The 20,428-nt window shown below is 37.6% G+C and overlaps 1 long non-coding RNA gene across 1 annotated transcript in view; it reads left to right on the top strand.

The window, feature by feature from the left end:
- LOC101429701 (uncharacterized) overlaps positions 1-20,428 on the top strand; it is a 60,809-nt gene that overhangs the window by 317 nt on the left and 40,064 nt on the right. Inside the window, exon 2 of the long non-coding RNA XR_009185162.1 lies at positions 4,542-4,683. This is a non-coding gene — a long non-coding RNA (uncharacterized lncRNA). The remainder of the gene's footprint in view (positions 1-4,541; positions 4,684-20,428) is intronic.

The following is a 20,428-nucleotide window of genomic DNA, read 5'->3' as shown; positions in this document are numbered from 1 at the left end:
GACTGTCTGGGGTCTCAAAACTGCTGTTGTTCTGGAGGCTTGGTCCTGCTCCCAGTTCAGATGGAAAACGTATGTGTAACCAAAGAAAGATGCTTTGCACAGGCAACAAACAGGTTCTGAGCTTCTGCTGCAAAGGCCATTTTCAGCAACAGTTTTTAGTATGAGCCTTTGAGCCAGACTCATCAATTGTTAGCTCTGTGACTCTTGGCAAGTTACTTAACCTCTCTCAACCCCGCTTTCCTATCTACGAAAAGGGCATAATATTCTTCCTGATTTCATAGGCTGTGGTGAGGGCTAAGTGAGACAGACCATATAAGGCCCTTAGCTATTGAGTAAGTGCTTAATAATGGTTAGATTTTGTTGTTTCTATGACTACTATCATGATGATCAACACGGGCCAGCACTTTGCTAGGCCCAGGGCAAAGAAATGTCACTCTCCTTGCTTCCGAGGAATTCGTAAGATCATAGATTCTTTAGTTCATAACAAATGAGAAGCTATGACATAAAAATGGTGAATTAAACTGAATTTATTTGAGAAAGTTTGGCTTGTCATGAGCTTCTTAAGTGCCAACGGAATGTTCTTGCTGCTGAATAAACTAAATTGCTTGCAGATTATTTTCATAGAACTATAACCTCTTGAGTCCCAGAAGCAAAGGTTTCATTGGGAAAGTTGTGCCCAGTTCTGGGGGCAGTTTTGGGTGTTTTTAAATGGCTATTGACCAATTAGGGAGTGACCAAAAAAAAAAGGTGATCAAGAGCACAAGGTGTCATAGCATAGCTTCTCCTGAAAAGGGGTGGATTGAATGAGAATGTGTTACCCTGGGCCATGCAGACTAATCAACAAGGTAATTGCTGACAGGAAAAGAAGCAATGATTTTGCTTTGTTTTATAACAATTTAAGACCAATCAGGAGATATTTCAATAAGAAAGCTTTGAGTTCTACTTCAGAACTAATTTTTGAATCAATGTGTTGGTCTCTTAGTGAAATTTCCCTTCCTGGGGAGTTGTCCAATTCTCTTCATTGGAATGGCTATCTCTCTGAAAAAGCTTTGAAAAGTTATCCTCACAATTGGGAGGTTAGACTACCTGCTTTTTATTATTTCTTCAAAATCTAAATTCTGCGAATAATTGGTTTTTGTTTTTGTTTTTGTTTTGCTGAGAAAGGCTTGTGTATGTGGGCTTTGTGTACATAAACTTTTCTCTCTTTTTCATAGTATCCTAGACTTGCTCAATGGGTCTGAAATAAAGATTTATGTGTCATGTCTATCAAAGATGCAGCTTTTTACACCAGGGAATGTTCTATGGAGAATCAGAAACATTAAAAATGCATATTTCTCCATCTAAGGAAAAAAAACAAAGCAGGGGAATGGATTCATATGGAAATCCAGTCTTTGAACCTGAAGTGTGACAGCTACTTCACATCATGGCCACACAGCCAACCAAAGTAGTACAAACTGGATGAACCTCCAAACAGGCGGTTAGTTTGCCATTGAAGCATGACCAATGTCTCAGTTAAAATAAGCAAACAAGCGGCTGAACGTGTTAACATAATTTTCTATCATTTCTATTTGATGGGGATTGGGTAGAAAATCTGGGATGCAAGCCATGATGTAGATTTTCAAAATTGATTAGCACTTTTTGGACATTGGCAGCCATTTCAGTGGTATTTCAACGTGAGTTAAAATTGATAAGTGCTTTTGGAAAAATGTGTACCAAATTGCTGTGCAAATTGAGGTAGTTCCAAGAATGGGATGATGACAGGATAAAGGAATTCAATAGAATACGACTGTCAAGTGATGAAGGCCACTAGAGTGAGACAGATCTTAGAGGAGATAGTGTAAATGGTTCTGCGCAGTTTTAGATTAGCTGTTGGTACTTGTCGAACACTTAGACTCTACTTGTGACAATGTGTAAAATGGGTTGTATGCTTGCGGGAGAAAGGTTGCCTGGCTCTTTGTCATAACTTTAATCGTGGATTAACTCATTTTAGTTGTTAATATGTGGGCTCTACATAATTTTGTGGAAATTCCATTGTGAACATGTTAAATGCTTTTTAAAGTTTCAGTGGTTTTAAGAATTGTCATGGCAAATATTCAGCACATTCCAGATGACTGCCAGTAAGGATGATGAATTGATTGCATTTTTGCAATTCCTTGACTCGCTCCTAGTCTCCCCCACACAACCACAATTCTTATAGGCCTGGTGGCCCTTTTTTGTTATTAAACACAGACAGAAAGTTAAGAACTGAGTCATAGTAGGATGCATTTCAGAAGAATGAGAAACTTCAAAGGTCAGACTTTCCTGCTTGTCAATACTTAACATTTAAGCATTTATTTCAGTCATTGCTGATAACTTTTTTTGAGATAGTAGAGAAGAATTGCTGCATTGGTATGCAATTATATTCATAATGAGATGCAAAAACACAAATATGGAGGTACATGCCTGTTCTTAGGAGTGTCTTTTGTCAGAATTTCAGGCTCCATGAGATTTGGATAGCTACCACATCACTAAGCAAAGTTGGAGAGCTGATAGCTTTTAAAAAAGCATCTATAATGTAATATCTCTAGACACTAATTAGCAGGAACCTCTAGCAATGATAAATGTAGTGCTCATTTGTTTTTTCTTGGTAAAGTCTGACAACTTCATTGAACCAATTTTATCAATAGCATTTGTGGGTAGATGCAGCAATATCTTTTTCCTTTGCATTTAGGTGCCATATAAAATGCATTGTATATTCATAATTGCACCTACTAGAGGGCTATTTTTGCATGATTGATTTTTCAAAGTTCATTTAAAATGTAAATCAGAGAATAGTCCATTAGCTGACTCCACCAAGTACTTAAAAACTATACGATATCTTTTCAATATATTATTTCCATCATTATAATTTGTGCTTTTGTAGCAAAGAAAATGAAAGAGACTATATTGATGAGGGCTAGAACGTGATTACATATTATGGGCTATGGTAGTTTTTAATCTGATATGATTTTCAGGCATCATAAAGTGATTACAGCTATGGAAATGCCATAATAAGGAGGACAGAAAGCAAACCTTTATTTCCAGTTCTTCCTTGTCTGCCAAACAAATTACTTATACTGGATTTTCACAAGTGCCACAGGAAGTGATGACATTGACAAACAATTTATTTATTTTTTATTTTTAAAAAAAATTTATTGATTTATTTCTCTCCCCTCCCTGCCCCCCCCCCCTCCAGTTGTCTGTTCTCTGTGTCTATTTGCTGCGTCTTGTTTCTTTGTCTGCTTCTGTTGTTGTCAGCGGCACGGGAATCTGTGTCTCTTTTTGTTGCGTCATCTTGTTGTGTCAGCGACAAATAATTTAGAGAGGCAGGAGGGTTGAGGCATTTGTTTAACAAACATTCAATGAATGTCTACCATGAGTCATGCACTGGCTAGATATGTGTGAATGCCATGTAGACACTCCCCTCAAGATGTAACAGGGTGTTCAGACGTGAAAACAAACAAGCACTTTACAAAACTGCAAGGGCCACATAGAGATATGTATAAAGTGCTGAGGAAGGGATACTGCTTCCCAGATGGCTTGGCTCAGTTGATGAAGCTTTCTGCCCATGGACAGTTTTTGCTCCTGGTCTAATTCCCACTCATTGACTCTCCAATGGGATGGAGAATGATCTTCTACCTTCCGTTTGCATTTACATAGGACATGGAGCAGGATGTGCAAGTGCTCCCTTTTCTTTCTTTCTGTCCAATGCCAATGTGTATAAGAGGCTGGTCCAAACAGGCCAACTCCAAGTTGGATTCAGAGTTATAGTAGGGGCAAGAAATCCTATGCCAGCTGCTGCCTTGGTTACAGCCTCATTTTCCAATGAAGCCAGCATTTGAAGCAGTATAAGGTGACCTGTCCATGTTAATGAATTTGAACCCTTTCAACTCAATGTACGTTCTAAATCATCCAAAATCTTGGGATGAAAGGGTTAGAGGCATTCTCAACCTCTTACATATATGATGACTGACACCACCAATGAAGACTCAAATACCAGGCCTCAAACCTAGGTGGAGAAATGTGCAAATGTGTTACATCTATCAGCTGGAGAGGATGATTTCAAGGAATAGTTCCTCGGGCTTTTGAGAATATATGGGGTAGTGGCTCCCCCAAGAAGCATATTCATACCAGAGTTACTGAGTAATATACCAGGAGAAAGAGAGAGATGAAGTATAGAAGAATGAACTTGAATGTGGTCCTGGTGGAAGAGAGGTAGGTGGAATGACAGCTCCAAGAGGCAAGGGATGATATCTGTTTTGTCATCAACTACACCACTGCAACCTATGACAGTGCTTGGCACAGGTTAAATAATAATAAATGTGTTGTAAATGAATAAGCAAAATGCTCTTTGAATATTCTAATGTGTATAACTAATATGAATGGTTCAACAGCAAGAAGTGAAGTCAGAGATTATCTAGCCTAAGAAAATTTCCCAATTTACTATATAAGCAATGGCTTGCAGAAGGCTCAAAGTAGCTAGTACTAGATCTGCAATTTCAAACTATGTTTCTACTTTCTAGGGTGCAATTATCTGTCAAGTAAAGGCCAAGAAGTCACACTACATGAAGAGCAGGAGAAGAAACTGTAAGTTTACCCAGGAACTGAAAAGTCTTTGAAGGCCAATGAGTATAATCTTCAGCTGTACTAAAAAAGTTCACAGAGGTAAAAACTTAATTTTATTTTGGATGTTCCAGGCAGCTCAGATTAGACCAAGCTTAAAAGGGGTAGACTCAGGGTAAGAAACACATTTCTTAGGGCTCCCCTTTGTAGAAGGTATAGAACTGCAGAAAGGATAATCCTTTGTTGATCTTTTGTAGAGGGGGATTGATCTTTTAGTTAGGGACTGCACTCACTGGTTCAAGTGCAAGATCCATTCCAACTCACAAGTGAAAACAAAAGATGGTAAGAAAGGAGCTGGGCCCATTGATAATTTGACTCTTAGAAGAGTATTTCCAGAAAAGGGCAAAACAAATTGATTATCTGAAAAAAAGATACCCCAATTTACTGGAAATAGCATCATTTTGCCTACACTTCATAGACTGGTAAGTGGGAACCCAGGAATTTTAATGCATCATGTTCAGCCCTGAACTTCAGCAGGTTTCTACCATCAAAGCTTTGGACAGGTCTCCTTCTCCTCCTCCCCATACTTCTAACTCCAATCCTTTCCCCAGCATCATCCTTTCAGACATCGAGGGGGTCTTCCAGCAGACATATCTTACATATCTTTGAAAATCTGAAAACCTGGCTTCATCTTGGGGAACTGAGGATGGATCCTAAATGTCTTAATTTCTGGTCCTGCATTCTTGTATTAAAGACCCACTGGATATTTATTCTCCTTAAAATTGTTGCTCAGGTTTCACTCATGCCATGACTCTATATTGGTACTGTGCCAGCATGCTGGAGAATATTCAGTCAGAAGGATGCAGAATGGAGAATAAATGTGCACCTTATAGTCATTAAATTTCACAAAAACTGCTTATTCTGACACTCATGATCAGAACCAAGATAGTAGGAAGGGAAAAAATTGGCATCCACAATATGAATACGTGTGATGATGAGTGGGAAATAATAATCTATGAGAAAGCGAGAGAGTTTGGGTCTGTTTTTCCTATTTAAATGATCTGAGTTTCACTGTTAATTATGAGCTAGTTTTCACATTCTGGACATACATATTTTTGACTGACTGTCAAGGTTTCTATAGCCATAAATTGCATGCTTAATTCTCTATTTCAATATAAAATTTCCATTTCAGAAAAAAAGTGATACCTTGGATATTGCATTTCAGGGTGATAATTGCACTTCTCAGGTGGATAAGGGAAATATGATCTACAAATAATAATTAAAAAGTTGTGCCCCAAGGGAATGGGGATGTCAGATATGCAACTCAAACATGAAATGTAAGACTCATGATCTTGACCTTGTTTCTATGTATTTGGTATTGCAAATTCTAAACACATTCATGCTTCAATATTTGGAGGTAGTGATTTGTTGGGTGCATTAGGTGGAGAAAGGTAGTGTTCTTACTACTATATTTAACTACCTCCTTTTTGAACCCAATACTTTGTAAGTGTTAGACTATTAATACTTACAAGTAATCAGTTCTGAGTTCTCCTCTGCACTTTTAGAGGCATAAAATTGGGAAAGGGGAAGGTGGACTTAAGTCTTTCCTGCCTCAACTGGAAACATGGTTAAAAGAGGGTTAGGTAAAGCTAAGGTTGAAAGCTGGTGATGCTTGGGCCATATCTGTCCTGCAGATGTATACCACAATCTTGGTTGGTACATTATTTTAGAAGTTTTAAGGTCAGTTTTTCTCAATTACAAATCAGGAATCAAACAAAAATCTGAATTTCTGTGGTCTCTTGTAGGGAGGTAAAGGTGGAAGACATCAGGCTGTATGAGCCCATAACCCAATAGGACAGTGGTCAGAAGGATTTGAGTTGTGCCTGATACCTGGGAGGGTACAAGAAGTGCTCCATTTTATCAAAGACTCCACAGGATGTACATTATTCATCTCATTTCTGCTACCTACCTGGCTCCTGTACATCTTCGAGTATGTGTTCAACTTTGACACTGATACAAATCATAGCCTTACGCATGTTTCACAGGTCTAAATAAATTCTAAGTTCACAATAATGATAGCAGTGTGTTTACTATGTTCCACAGAATCTGCAAGGGATGAGGGCAGAGGTTGGAAAGATATGATTATTCTCTCAAGGAACTCAGACCAGCCTACAAGAAAGAAGTGCAGATGAATAGTGATGGGTAGCTGAAAATGTGCTGTAATCGAGGCATGCACAAAACACGTGGAACCAGAGAAAAATCGACTCACTATGTTACTAAGGATGGGAGAACCTGAGCTAAGACTTGGCCACCAAACAAATGATTTCTATGTAGGAGCAAGAAGAATGCATTTCAGGGAGAAGAAACTTCAGGAGCAGAAATGAACAGGGGCACAAGAAAATGGAATGTTTGGGGAAGAAAAGTGAAAAAATGATGGGAGATGGGAGATGACTCATGCATTGGGTCATACTATGGAGTTTGGTCTTTATTCTTTATGTAATAGGGGACTTCTTAGTTTCCTGGGGCTATTGTAACAATGAACCACAAGCTGAGGGGCTTAAAACAACAGAAATTCATTGTCTCACAACTCTGGAGGCTAGCAGAGAAAGACAAGGTTTTGGCAGGGTCATGCTTTCTCTGAAGTCTGTAGGGTTTCTGGCAAATCTGGAAATCCATGTTGTTCCTTAGCTAGTGACATAATCCATCTCTGCCTCACATAGCCATCTTCTCTCTCTGTCTGTTTCTGCATTTTCTCTTCTGATAGGGACGCCATTCATATTCGATTGTTAACTAAGAATCACTTCAAAGATCCTATTTCCAAACAGGGCCACATTAATGGGACTGGGCTTCAGAACTTGAACTTATCTTTTTGGGGAACACAGTTCAATCCATAATGGGGGAGGAGCCCTTGATACCATTAACTGAGGAACCCAAAAGTTTTGCCTCTAGAAAGAAGTCTTTGCATAATTGTTTAAATGTTGGTTAATATTTGGAGGAAATCTTGAGTATGAGTTAGCAGTAAGGCAATAGCTCAGTGTACCCCATATGACCTAAGATGGTTTGGTTCCATATAGCAAGAGGATTTGTTGTTTATCTGACTGCTGTGGCATTTTGTATGCCAGGTTGCACCCATACCCATATACACCTATCAGAATGTATCAGATGACTGCCCACAATGGCAATTCACAACGCCAGTGCATAGGTTCTCTTTTTGCCATCACCATATGCTGCCACTTGAACAATAGGAATAAACAGATTATGTGGTGTTTGTGTGTTGCTGCCAAGAGATTCAGTTGGGTTCCAAGGAGTGCCCAGAAATCTCATTACTGCTACTAGAGTGCTTTGCAATTCAATCTGAGGTGATAGTTTCCAGTGAAAAAAAATCACATGTGTGGTGCTGACATCAAGGCAGGAGAGCCCCAAACCATAAGCCTGGCCACCCTGAGAAATGGTAGCCAGTTGGTGGAGCAATGAGCTGAAGGCAGTATGATAGCAAGTCCCCATGTGGACAGGGAGAACCATGCTGATGGCTGGTTGTGGTGTGGAGACAGACAGATTTGATTGTGTGAGGCAAAGATGAGTACACGTCAGAAATTGTCTGACTCTGTGCCAGTCGGGGAGTGTGGTTTACTGTGTTCTGGATGGAGGCAGATGGCAAACAGCACCTGGAAATGGCCTGAAGCAGCACTGTAATGTTCAAAACTGAGTGCCATATGTACAACTTTCTGAAATGATGTGGTATATTGTCATAATAGATTGAAGATCTTCCTTAGTGTGTCAGTTTCAATTTTTCTGGCAGGTGCTTGGTAAGGGCATTTCATCCTCTGATTGTGTGCTATAACCAAGAAGGAAAAGAAGAAAGAACATGGCACTGTGTTCCATCCCACAGGCTCTGTGCATGCTGCTCTCATAACTTATCACACTCTATTGTTGTTTCCTCAGTTGTTATCCCTAATAGACTGAGGAGGCATTGATGGTAGCAATTTCACTTTCCATCTCTTTTCCCAAAAATCATGCTTTAAAAATTGGGTTCAGTGAGTCTTGGGTGTGTGGTTTTTTGCCAAGGTATATGGCAAAATGAGAGCACCATTTTACTCAAAGATTTTGGAAGCCATGCATTTTTATATTACAATGGATGGGTATATGAAGGAGACCAGGGTGGCATTTAATGGCATGATAAGATGAAATGGAGACTTAGGAGAAATTTTGGTTTGGGTTTGGGAAGCTTTGGAATAAGCTCTTAGACAGGGCTGGGAGAAGGGAAGTCTTCACTCTTGTAATTCAGAAGTACTGCTATAGTTCTAAAAGCAGGTATTGGCTCCCTAATACTGACTTGTGTGAAGGAAGAAGGAAGGAGCTTGGTCTAACCTAGTGCTTTTGATGTAGTCATTGCTACATTATAGATAGAACACAAGGTTGGTGAGGCAAAACCGTCACTGAGTCAATACCCAGATGGGCCACTTGGCAAGTTCTGCTCCAGTGTTAAAAACTTCACCCTAATGCTAGCAAATCAATTCTGTATACACTGACTCCAGAAGGGACTGGGTAAGAAGCATGGGTGAAGAGGCACAAAATCACTCTGCTACGAATAAATGAAACCAACCATAGGTATGCTTTTGGAGATCCCTTTATCTCCCAAATAAATGGCATGAAATTTCATTAAATGAACACCTTGGGAGCAGTTTGATTTACTATGCATACTTTGTGGCAAAATAGCAATGTTCCTTTACCTTCTCACACTGTTTAGTTCCTTACTCATGATTTTGGCATGTCTGATGTAGATTTTTCACTCGTCCCCTAGAAATAACAAGTTTCTGGTCATCCACCCATCCATCATCCTGACCCCTCATATAGAGACTAATAGTTAGGTAACACTATTGTTATAGTTGAACTGTGCCCCCCAAAAGATATGTTAGAATCCTAACCCTCCATCCCATGAATGTGACCATATATGAAAATAGGGTCTTTGAAGATGTGATTCGTGAAGATAAGGTCAAACCAGATTAGGGTGGACCTAATCCAATAGGACTAGTTTCATTTGAGAAGAAATTTGGACTCAGACATAAGCAGGCATTGAGTAAAGGGGCATGTGAATATGAATGGGGCATAGAGTACAGTGATGCATCTACAAGCCAAGGAATGCCAAGGATGACTGGCATATACCAGATGCTAGAAAAAGGAAAGAGGACTCTTCTTTACAGTTTTCAGATGGAGTGTGACCCTGCTGACACCTTCATTTCATATTTCTAGCCATCTTAGTTGTGGTACTTTGTTATGGCAGCCCTAACAAATAAAGATAATGATTATTCTAGGAGGATATTTACTGGAATTCTAATTACTGATATTAATTTCTCCCCACTATAAATGAATACTTAAACATCAGTAAACTATATATATGATTGTTGACCTTTTAATGCAAGTACTCATTCATTAAATAGTGACTTATTGAGTGCCTACTATATATTAACAAAGGTACAGAAATGGCATCTTGAAAAATATATTACTCAAGGGCAGTGGTCAAAGTGGATAACTAGGAATGACTATCTCCTCATCTTTTAAATCTATGTTGCATTATTCTTTAGAGAAGGGCTATGTAACTCTGTCTTGGTGAGTGTGAGATCTGCTCACTCTCTGCTGTGAGTGGAAGAAATTGAAGCATGGAGAAAGAAATCATCTTCATCTACTAAATGCCACCAATTTTCCTACAGACGAGATTTCCTCTAAGCTTCTTGCTCCCTTTCCCATCTTACCTGTTAAGAGGCAGCAGGAGAAGCTCTTGCTTTAAAATCAGACTAGTTATGAGTATGACAATTACTGGTCATGTAGGAATAAAACTAAGTCTCACAGGGTGATTGTGAATATTAAATGAGATGTGATATTTGTGGAAGCCTCTAATTCAGTGCTTGCATGGATGATATAGTCAATAAGCATTAGTGGGCCACCTTTATCCCTCAGAATGTGTCCTCCATGGGATTGGTCTTGACACATTTTTCTTTCCTCTTCCTGCACTTGCCCCTGGCCATTTCATTAAGGCTCCTGGTTTCAACCACCATGCCAATACAGGCAGCTCAAGATCTGTGTCCCCTGCAAGGCTACTTAAAAGAGTTGTGACAGTTTGAATTTGGTGAATACTCAAAACAAAAAGATATGTTTTGAGCTATCCATTTCTGTGGTTGTTTCTGGCCCTTTGATTGTAATAAATTTGTTTGAGTGTTCTTTGATTAGATAACTTGATAAGGTCAATGCAGGGCTTTTAATTGGACTACATCAGTGAGTCATAAGCCCATTTGGGTCTCTGCCCTCTTGCTAAGTCTGATATAAGTGGAGCAGAGAGAGTTAGACACATACAGGAAAAGGGAGCAACCATTATTATATTGATCCTGACATGTGAGAGAGAGCACTGCAGGAAACTGAAGCCCTAAAAGCCACTAGGAGCTGAGGCCCAGGGAGAGATGAACTGTATGCCTAATAACTCACAGCTGAATTTGGGAAGAAAGCAGAACAGCTGAGACTGATAGAGGAGGCCCAGAAAGAGACCAGTCCCTATGCCTGGTTGCCCACAGCTGAACTTCAGGATGTGGTAGATTGTGGAGGGATGGCAGAGATCAGTGACCATTTTACTTCACCACATGGTCAGACAAGATCAACAGCAGCTGATTGTGGTGAGAAAGTACCTCTCTCTGATGGTGCCTTGATTTGAACATTTCACAACCTCAGAATTGTAAGCTTGTCCTCAAATAAATTTCCTATTATAAAAGTACCATTTCTGGTACTTTGCATTGGTGGCCCTACAGCAAACTAAAACAAGAGTACTCACTCCAATCTTTGCCCTGCTGTGGACTGGAGCTCTTTTGCAGGTCTCAAGGGTATCACCAACACCATGCATCTTTTTCCTCAACTCTTCTCTTCTTTACTTTCCCCATCCTCCTCTTTTTAATGGCACCATTCCTCCCTCAGGCACCCAGGATCAATGCCTGGAGCCATCTTCAAAGTCTTCCTCTTCATGATCTCTAACATCAAATCAAAGGACTAGGCCTGTAAATTCTACCTATCTTTTCCTTCATCTGCACTTTCCAAACCACTTTTATAACACAGCTTCTTGTCATTATGGGTTGGCTTGGATTATTGTTTAAGTTGTCCTATTGGTCTCTGCAATCCCAGGTGATTTATTTCTCCCCATGACCTGATTTCTGCTAGATTAAACTTCTTGAAGCACAGCTATTACACCCAAACCCTTTGATGGTGTATCATTGCCCCAGGTGAAGTTCATTCTCTTTGATGTGGCCTTAAAAGCCCTCCCTGATCTGTCCCCAATCATGATTCCACAAGTTGGTCTCCCAGAGAAGATACCCCAAATCCCAAGTCCACTCTGGTTTCCTTTCTTTGTATTTTGTTCCTTCTCTCCATATGAAATGCCTGGTCCTCTATACTTCTGTGGGCAACATATTAGCCTTCATCATTCCGATTCCGCACTTATGTATGCTCTCCCTCTCCTCTGAATGCACTTCACAGGATACTAGGAAACACTAGATAAATGAACAATCAAGTGAATTCATGAATGAACAAATGGATAAGTGAAGGAATATAGCATCGTATATACAGTCTCCAAGTGTAATCAGCTTGGTATCTTTCTAGTTGTCTCCTGCTAGAAAAACAAAATCTCAAACAGCATTCCAGGAAAGAGAGCAGAAAAATCATCACTGAGTAACAACAGTAACAATAATTAAAACACATGCATATGCACCCATGTTCCTGTTATTTGTTCTCTAAGAAAAATGTTTTTAATGAATGGGAATGTATTTGTGAATTTATTTCATGTATTTTATGTCAACAATTTATTGTCTTCCATTGATTTTATGCCTGTCCTTATACTATTTCCACACTGTCTATATTTCTATGGCTTTATGATAAGTTTTGGTTCAAAATTTGTTCTTTTTCACAATTATTTTGGCTCTACAGGCATTACATTGATTTAATTTCTAATGACTAGACTATGTTAATCTTTTAGAGATGTGGGAATGGTGGGCTAGTAATGCAGATAACTCTTGGATGAATGACCCTGGAAGGAGCCTCTGTATTCATAGGGTTGTTGGCAAAAATTGCTAGAAATATAACATGTGCATATTGCATGTATGAATGTATGTATATGTTGTATGCATGTGCGTGTGTGTATACCACAATCTTTTTTTTAAGAGCACATTATCTGCCTCCCTGCAAATTAGCATTGGTGCTGAGGGATTCAGTGCTGTGACTGTTTTGTCCCGACTGGGGCTGAGCTCTCTGAGTCGGTCCCCATCGCTGCTGGTAGGTAACTATGTGATATATAACTTGCAAGCAGCCCTGCTGTTTGTTACTGGCAATTAATCTCTCTGGTGCCTTTCTTCCATTCAGGCTAAGCCTTTATGTTCTAAATCCAGCTATTCTAACGCTCCCCACTTGTACTGTGCAGAAAAGGCTCAGACTGACAGATTATCGCAGGGCAGTTAAGCATGTAATTGCTCAAATGAGTTAAAATCCCTTCAAATATCTGTCTTTGTACCTCATCACACCACTTCATGGACTCAAATATTTGACAATTGATGAAGATAAACTAAAGGGGCCTTCATTAGCTACCAACCACCGTGACAAGCTTCTTTCAGCGAAAGGCTGGTGAATTTTGGAACTTATTATCTACTTAAAAACTGCAGGAAAGCAGAAAAATACTTCAGTGAACTTTAGAATAGAAAAAGCTGGAAGCTTTACATGGAAGCTAGGGTCAGAAAAAAATAATAAATGAGCATTACTTGCTAACCTAAGGCTGCACATGTTAAAAAATGTAGGGTAAAGTGGGCAGATGCATTTATCCAATACAGGAAGGGAAATATTATCACATTCTCATAGGCACCATCATTAATGACTGTGTGTTAAATTTAGAGGTAATTACAGAACTGGAGAGAGGGTGGCAGAAATCCAGTGCTGTGCAGAGGCCAGTCATAGTGTGGGGCAGCGGGGCTGCCAGCAGCCTGCAGCCCCTGCTCCAGGATGGAGTCAGGTGCTCTGCTGAGTGAGTGTCTTGGGAAATGCATGTAACTTGGCTCTGGCATAAACCCGAGCAAATCCTCTGACTTTTGGGGACCTTGCTGCTCTGTATTAAGCTGTTAGACTTGATGCCAAGGAAAACAGGTGCTAACATGACCAATGGGCATCGGAATATATTAGAATAGATGCCAGATTTGAAGTTGATGGCATGGTTTCTAACCATTGTGAGATGTTAGGCAAATCATAGCTTTTATATTCTGATCTATGAAATGGACCTACTAGTCATCATGCACATGTTTTTTTTTTCTGTGAGGATTCAACAGGAGATGTGCTTGCTACAATATTGGTCATTATTGTCATTTAATAAAAGGGTGGCATCTAGAATTTTGCTCCATATAGAAACTTTTAATATGAACCTGGCTATTGTTTTCCATATGTAACAGATAAAAACTAAACAGGCAAACAAAATCAAACTCCAAAGCAATAAACATGGGAAAAATGGTTGAAGAATGACATCAATTTCTTTGAAGTACTGATTATCATCACCTTAGCCTGTCCGGGCTGTCCTGAGAGTTGTAAGGACCTGAATGTACTCTCTTTCCAAGCAGTGTCTGTGGATCATGGCCTCAACCCAACAGGCCCTTGGCCATCCTGCTTCTGGCCAGGTGTTATTCTCATGGCTGGTTAAGTGACATGGCTGGTTAAATAATAATGGTCCATGGACACCTCTGAATAACTCCTAACTTTATTGGGAATGCTAGTGTTCTATCATTGAACATGATATTGACTTTTGTTTAGACATCAGAGCTCTAATTAAATATTTAAGCAAGATGTTTGAAGAAGAAAAGAAAATATTATTAGACTTATGCATTTTCTTTTAATTTATCGTCTGTTACCACACATATACAAACATACATACATACATGCACATTTATACATTAAGACTGCACCAAATCTGGCCTTGGTCCTGATATTCTGCTCTTATTGATGATTTGGTTCTTGTTTTGAGTGGCTACTTTCTGGCCTTAGTTTGTAATCAATGATCAAATGAACTTGCAGTGTTGTTATATCTAATCAGTAAAACATTGTTAGTAATAGACACAAGATACATGATTTGAATATATGGTTTTATCTGAATATTCACATTTTTGTAAAGGTAAGCATTTTGCTTGTAACTTAGAGTGAAACTGTTTTATGTTTTGTTTTTATATTTTGTTTTTATATTTTATCTTTTGTGTTGAAACACAAGTGGTCAGATTTGAAGGATGATTATGATAGCAATAGTTAATTTTATGTGCAAAAGCAATTTAGTATTTGCCAATTATAAAATAGTCTGATAGTGAATATAAGAATGAAGAGCATATATTAGCTAAATCAGAAAGACATTTAGGAGCCAACAAATATTTATAAAGTTTTAATAAAAATATAAGGCAGAATAACAAGAATGAGATTATGCCATAATTTCAATCCTTATAGAATTCTTTTAGGGTACCATTCATAACATTAAACAAAATAACCTTAGGAACTGTATTTATCCTCAGCAATTTCATTTTAGTTAGGCCGTGAGCTCTCCAAGAAATGCAGAAATTGTCAAAATTTGAGGCTACGAATTAAAGGCAGAATGTTAATTTGACCAACTCAAAATTTCACAGGAAAGAAAAATTCCAAAGTCATACAAGATAGCATCCATGATGAAGTATTATTATTATAGACATAAAAAAGAACACAGAGTATACAGAAAAGGGAAAAAAGTAGACAAAGCAAAATACTGCCCCTGTGTACTGACCTCAGGTACAAGAGTCTGTTTGGTACTGCAAATATAGCTACCCCATATAGTCACTACGAGTGTGATCTGGCTGCTGTCCTGGGAAGTTACTTTTTCTTCATCATTATGTTATGCTTAATATTTGACTCTAACTTCTTAATAACTGAATTGAAATAAACATTTAGAAATAAAATTCCATAATTATTGTGTAATCCAAAAGTGTGTGCTCTGATGGTGACATTTAATTTCAGCTTTGGATTTGACTAGTCTATATATTAAATATATTAATTACATATAAGTAATTGTGATAGATGAATGGATAAACAAATTGTGGAGTATACACATGATGGAATATTATTCAGCAGTAAGAAGAAATGAAATCGTGAAACATATGACAGTATGGATAAACCTGGAGGACGTTGAAGGACAAATACAGTATGACTGCCCTATTATGAACTAAATATATTATATGAAACAAATATATTATGTAACATATGACTATGGGTAGAATTGCATATATAAGATCAATTTTTTTGAAACCAAATAAATGTAATAGCACAAAAATTAGTATCAGACAAAAAAACAAACAAACATGGTACTAAGTGAAGAAGATCTGACACAGAGTACTACATATTGTAGGATTCCATTTATATAAAATGTAAATAGAAATCAATTTATAAAGATGAAATGAGATAAGTGGTTACATAGATCTGAGGAAGGAATGCTAAGGGGTGTGGAGTCTTTCTTTTTGAAATGATGAAATTGTTCTAAAATTTTTGAGATGATAAATGTACTATATTATGATTATACTAAAAGTCATTGACTCAACACTTTGGATAGAATAACCGGAAACAGCAGCTGTGTACAATGGGGGAAGCTTAGAGAGATTGATGAGAAATTTTCTTGTTTCTTATTATTATTGAAATAACGAAAATGCTCTAATAATGAAGTGATGAATGCACGACTGTGTGATTATACCAAATACCACTGATTGTACACTTTGGATGAATTGCACGCTTTGCAAATAGGTATCAATAAAACTTATTTATTTTAGAAAAGGAAATTAAGTGCAGACTATGACAATTCTAAAAATTGTCATGGAAATATTCTTCTGTTCCTTTTCTATAGTTTTCTCCACTTTAAAACACGAAGAAATATGGATTTTTAAATTGTTTCTTTGGGAATTTTGGTGTTTTTATAGTTTTTATCCTTTGTGCTCTTAATATACAACTTGAGGAGGTGATTTTAAAAAGTCTATTAATTTTATTTGTTCCGATCTTAATCTCTATTGTTTTCACCATTATTTGTGAGATTGGCCAGTAATTTCATTTTTCTTGCTCTCTTGAAATATTTGGGTCAAGACACTTCTTTAGAAAAAGACATTGAATACTTTCTTTTACTAGGCCTGGTACAGTGAAAATGGATTATCATTTTAGGGCTAGTTTATTACTGATACTTCAGAATGTTTATTTAGCAATCCTGGCTGATCCACTGCCATTTACTTTTTATTACTTAGATATCTTGCCATTTTTGAGTATGGGCATCTGTTTCTATATTATCTACCCCAGCACTATTTCCAGCTTTCCACTCTGCTCTCTGCAATATTCCCTGTCCCATGGAAGCATCATCACCATGCACACCCTCATGCCTTCAATTACATTATTTCTGGTGTTTGGAGAGCTTTTCATTTCACTTTCTCCTTATTACAATTCCAATTGCTCATCAATTCCTATTCAAATATTCCCCACCCTATAAAAGTCTAATTTCCCTAGCCTATCTGGAAACCAGGGAGAGAAAACAGAGTTGAATGTTCTTATACCACTCCACTTTGTTGAGGCACCATCTTGACAGCTTCAAGTAACATCATAATGGAAATTGAAGGCTGTGTCAGCATTTTGCGCATCTGCCATTTGTAAAACACAGAACTAAAGGATGGAACTGAGTCTTTGTGAACCTGAAAAGTAAATGTAAACCACACAAGGTCAGTGTCTGTCTGATTTGCAGTTATATCCATAGGACATACAACAAAGAAGTTAGTTGATGTAGGTTGAATTATGTACACCGCCCCACCCCCAAATACACATTCTACGTCTTCACTTGTGTTCCTGTAGGGGCGAGCCCACTGTAAAAGAGATCTCTTGAAAATGTTTTAGTTAGGATGTGGCCCAATGGAATGAAGGTGGGTCTTAATCTGATTACCGTAGTCCTTTATAAGCAGAATAAATTCACAAATATATAAAGCTATTGGGAGGAGTTGGAAGCTGGAAGTCAGTAGGAACCTGAAAGAGAAGGAAAGAACATCGTCATATAACAAGAAAGCCAGAGTTCTAGCATTGTCATCCACCCAGAATGCTATGGATCCTAGGAGGAAACAATTCTTCCAGCCTCTGAAACTGTGAGCCAATAATTCCTCTTCTTTAAGGCAACTGAATGTATATTTTTCATAACAGCTCAGGCAAATCTAAGATGGCAAATATTTGTTAAATAAAAGATGTAAATTATTTTGATATATGACTTAATGAAAGAAAAAACATGACTCTAGGTAGCTTATTAGTAGGATTAAGATCAGCGATAAAGTTGATGTATGTTGTAATGTATCAGGAAGTATACAAAACATGTATATATGTAGATAGGTATGTATGTTTTATTTTTCAAGTTATATTAACCAATTTTCTCCCTGTAATTATTCTTATTAAACTGTGTATAACAGCATAACTTGGTTCTTTGGAATATACTAGGGTATACATGTGAAGATATCTTTTTAATCAAAAGTTATATTTTAGTTAATATTCTAAATACAGAGATGTTCCTTATACAGTATTATTAAATATAAAACCCTCCAAATGAATTATTATAAAATTTAAAAGGAAAGAAAGAAATGGAGAAAATATAAATACCTGATCTTTGGTCAGAAATAAGTCTTCAAGTATTACAGCAAAAGAAAAAAGTCACAAAAGAAAGGGTGAATGGATTTTACTACATTTAAAAGTAAAAACCTCTCATTCCTTCTCTCTCTCTCTATAGCAGCAATTTGATATTGTTTATGAATTCCAAAAATAGATATTTGATTATGTTTGTGAAGTTGTCTGTTCTTCTAGGCATATTAGATTAGATTGGATTCAGAAGTTTCACTTTTACTTGATTAAATAATGATTAAGGCTTTGATTGGGCCAAGTCAGTAGTGAGTCTCAAGGGGGAAGGGGCTCACAGAGAAAGTTAAAGTTTTGATATTGGAGCCCTGGGAAGTAAAGACAGAGAAGCAGATGCATGAGGAAGGAGAGAAAGCTCCATTAGACATGGCCCCAGGGAAGACAGATGAACCATTAGCCTGATAGCCTAAGACTGGCCTTGTGTAGCAAGCAGGGCAGCTGAGCCCAGAGAGAAATGAGCTCTGGGAGAGGGATGAGACTTACTCAGCCTACAGCTGATAATGGAAGAAACTGGGACTGTGGATCCTTAAGGAGAAGAGGAAGCCTGAACCCTTGCAGATATTGGCAGCCATCTTGATCCAACATGTGACAACAGACTTTGGAGAGGAAAGTACCTTACGTTTTATGGACCGGTAACTGTACGCTTCTACCTCAAATAAATACCCTTTTATAAAAGCCAACATATTTCTGGTGTTTTGCATCAGCACTCCTTTGGCTGACTAATATACATATATATACACAGAAAAACATATATATATATAATTAGGTAAATAAGTAAATTAAAATGGAAAAAGTTTATTTGTAATACAAATAAATGTGTAATTACAATCCCAGAAGGAGAAGAGATAGAAAATGTGGGAAATTAAAGTTGAAAAGATAATGGCTAAGATTTTTCCAAAAATTATAAAAAACATTACAGACAAGAAGCTCAGAGAAAGCAAAGCTGGAATAATATTGCACAAACATTCATACATATGTATGCACACATGCACACTCATTTAGACACATCATAGTTTGACTGCAGAAAACTAAATTTGAAGAGAATATCTTAAAAGCCAGAAGAGAAAAAAAGAGATATCTTACATAAAGCAAAAATAAAAACTACAGCAGACATTTTAATAAAAACTATACAAGTCTGAAAAAATGGAAGGAACTCTTTAAAGTGCTGAAGGAGTAAACTGTCAACTCAGAATTCTATATGCATATCATCCAGATATGAAGATGAAATAAAGATTTTTTCAGAAAAACAACAGCTGAGAGAATTTATTGCCAGTAAAGTTGATCAGCCAGGAATATTAAAGTAATCTCTTCAGGCAGAATGATACAGTGCTGGACAAAGACATGCTCTACTGAAATAAATGGAAAAAAAGCTGGACTGGTAAAAATTAAGGTAAAAACTTAATTGTTTTTGATGGAATAGAGGAGAGTATGGGCCATGATGTGAACCAATGTATATGAGGTGCAGAGGTGCCCAAAGATGTACTTACCAAATCCAATGGATGTGTCAGGATGATGGGAACGAGTGTTGTTGGGGGGGGGGAGAGGGGGGGTGGGGGGGTGGGGTTGAATGGGACCTCACATATATATTTTTAATGTAATATTATTACAAAGTCAATAAAAAATTAAAAAATTAAAAAAAAAAAAACTTAATTGTTTTAAACTTGTTAAAAACATAATTGGATCTCTTGGACTTCTGATTTGGAGATCATGTGGAGAAAACGTATCTACCCCATTTCTTCCAATAATTGAAATAAAATATTGGCTATTTTATATAAAATAACTAAGAAGAGTCAAAGGTATTCCTTGGGACAGAAGGAATGATATAGTGGTAAGTTCCTTGGCCTTTCTCTTTGTTTGCTTCACATATCTCAGATTTGGAGCTGATGAATGTGCCAACAGTTCAGGAAAAGAAAAAAGAAAAAGAAAATCAAAACATCACCAATAACAGACTGCCCTAACAAAATCCTGCTTTCTTAATATAAAAGTCCAGAATATGTTATCCTAACAAGATGGGAAACTTTTAGACAATATAACTCTACAACAGTCAAACATAACATGTAAAATTGTGCTCACAATACCATATGTGACAGTAAAGTCCAAGTAGAGAGCCTAGACCTCCATTTTTGCCAAGCCA

This window comes from Dasypus novemcinctus, chromosome 3 (assembly GCF_030445035.2).
Source record: "Dasypus novemcinctus isolate mDasNov1 chromosome 3, mDasNov1.1.hap2, whole genome shotgun sequence".
NCBI classification, from domain to species: domain Eukaryota; kingdom Metazoa; phylum Chordata; class Mammalia; order Cingulata; family Dasypodidae; genus Dasypus; species Dasypus novemcinctus.
This window is presented reverse-complemented; position numbering and strand designations above follow the sequence as displayed.